The sequence below is a fragment of the Penaeus vannamei genome, chromosome 14 (assembly GCF_042767895.1).
Source record: "Penaeus vannamei isolate JL-2024 chromosome 14, ASM4276789v1, whole genome shotgun sequence".
NCBI classification, from domain to species: Eukaryota; Metazoa; Arthropoda; class Malacostraca; order Decapoda; family Penaeidae; genus Penaeus; species Penaeus vannamei.
Window position 1 is genome coordinate 850788 of NC_091562.1, and position 2500 is coordinate 853287.

The 2500-nt window shown below is 32.6% G+C and overlaps 1 protein-coding gene across 1 annotated transcript in view; it reads right to left on the minus strand.

Moving 5' to 3' along the window:
• Kaz (E3 ubiquitin-protein transferase Katazuke) overlaps nt 1-452 on the minus strand; it is a 13178-nt gene extending 12726 nt beyond the window's left edge. The window contains exon 1 of the mRNA XM_027356400.2: nt 379-452. The gene's annotated coding sequence lies outside the window, so the exon portion shown is untranslated. The remainder of the gene's footprint in view (nt 1-378) is intronic.
• Between the last annotated feature and the right edge of the window lie 2048 nt (nt 453-2500).

Genomic DNA, 2500 nt, shown 5'->3' on the forward strand with positions numbered 1-2500 from the left:
GCCTGATCCAATAAATTAAGTATATAAATTCACTTTTACTCAAGCTTTCCATTCACTTTTCGATTCAACCAGCTTGACACGTTTGACCAAAATATTTATTCACCATATTCCTGACTCCTACATTATTTTGAAAACATACTATCACTCAAAAACACCATTTACACTAATTTCTAAGCAACGAATTGATATCGTATCAAACAGTCTAAAAGTAATGTTTGAAAGATATTCTGTAGTAAGATCATCCTGACAGCCCATACTCCTCGAATTTAATTCTTCAGTAAAACACGTGATGAGTCAGATATGACACACAGTACATAAATGGCAATGTCATATAAGTGATATAGTAATTTTTGAAACTTATTGGTTGAGTTTTATAACCTTTTCGAGGGACAATCAGTTAGACGTTCTCTTTGTCTCTCAGCTGACGAGTGTAAACAAATGGCTACTCTCTGTTCGGATTTAGAAACGATCTTACCTAGCAACCTACAATCAAATCTAAGACAAATTACATTATCACAATTATCTCTTAGTGAATAATATTTGCCTTCGTTTATATTCATTTATCATTATAGGATTACACGAAAAATTATTCCATCAATTTTGATGCTCAGTCGGAACCAAAGTCACTTTATTTGGCATTTCCGGACACAAGCGAAGTGATATGCGGTGGTGCCAAGTTTAGTGAAATGGACCTTGTCTTGTGATGCTTGACCGAGATGTGCAAGTTTATTGCCACCAGATTTTTTATTGCATCCACAGGAAATGTTTCCATGTGCAATGATTATATTTGTTCTATGCATACATCAATTACATATTTCAAAACTAATCTCATAAATCGCACTGCATGTAAAATGACTGCTTTCTCGTAAGCACGTATGCGAGCGCGCAAGCACGCCCATGAAATTGTACAAAGGACGAAAGAAGTGGACACAATCAGTGTTAGCATGTACTGGGTAATTTCCATGGAGCTTTGCACAGTCACTGTGGCGTGTGATATATATATATATATATATATATATATATATATATATATATATATATATATATATATATATATATATATATATATATATATATATATATATATATATATATATATATATATATATATATATATATATATATGTGTGTGTATATACATACATATATATATATATAATATATATATATATATATGTATTTATATATGTATTTATATATAAATTTATATATGTATATATATATATATATTAATGCATATATATATATATATCTATATATATACATATATATATACATATATATATATACATATGTATATATATAAGTATATATATATATATATATATATATATATATATATATATATATGCATGTATACATATATATTTAGACACACATTTGATATATGTACATTTGATACATATGTATAAGTATGTGTATATGATACATATGTATAAGTACATGTATATGATACACATTTGATACATATGTGTATGAATTTGTTTTATATGTATGTGAATATGTTTTATGTTTGTGAATACGTTTTATGTGTTATACATATGTTGCGGAAGGTCCACACGGTCCGGAGGTCATCCTTGGGTCGCGCCCTCGACACGGGGAATGTCAGGTCAAGGCAGCTACGTCTTAAGATGCTGTCACACTAGCACTTTTTCAGTCAATTTTTTGACAATTTTATCTAATATCAATACAAACATTCTCGAATATATCTCTTGATTTGACTATGCTTGGCTGAAAAAGTTGACGCTAAAGTTTTCAGACGGAAACGATCATTATCGTCTGACTGGAAAATCGAAAATTCGCTCAAAAATGGACTAAATTTCAGAAAATTGTCAAAAATTGACGGAAAAAGAGCTAGTGTGACAGCACCTTTACGGATGTGTAGCCGGAAAAGGGAGTGAGTGTAGTGTGCTGCCCTCTCCTTATTGACTGCCAGATTGGAACAGCATGGAGCTTGTATGATGCAATAGGCTGTGCAGTACGTTATAGTGTGTGTGTGTGTGTGTGTGTGTGTGTGTGTGTGTGTGTGTGTGTGTGTTTTGTGCGCGCGCGTGTACGTATGCGTGTGTGTGTGTGTTTTGTGTTTGTGTGTGTGTGTTTCGTGCGTGTGTTTCGCGCGTGTGCTTGCGTGTGTGAGTTTGCGTGATGGTGTGTTTATATGTGTGCGTGTTCCTGTAGACACATACATGCATATATATGTATATATACATTTGTGTATATGTATATATATATATATATATTTATATGTATGTATGTATGTATGTATGTATGTATGTATGTATGTATTCTATAGTGTTTTATGAGTTGATTGAGAAATACGCAAATAACATAACGAATATGCAGGAGGAGCGTATCTGTTTCTGTACATCTCTCTCTCTCTCTCTCTCTCTCTCTCTCTCTCTCTCTCTCTCTCTCTCTCTCTCTCTCTCTCTCTCTCTCTCTCTCTCTCTCTCTCTCTCTCTCTCTCTCTCTCTCTCATATTGTCATACTCTCACCCTTT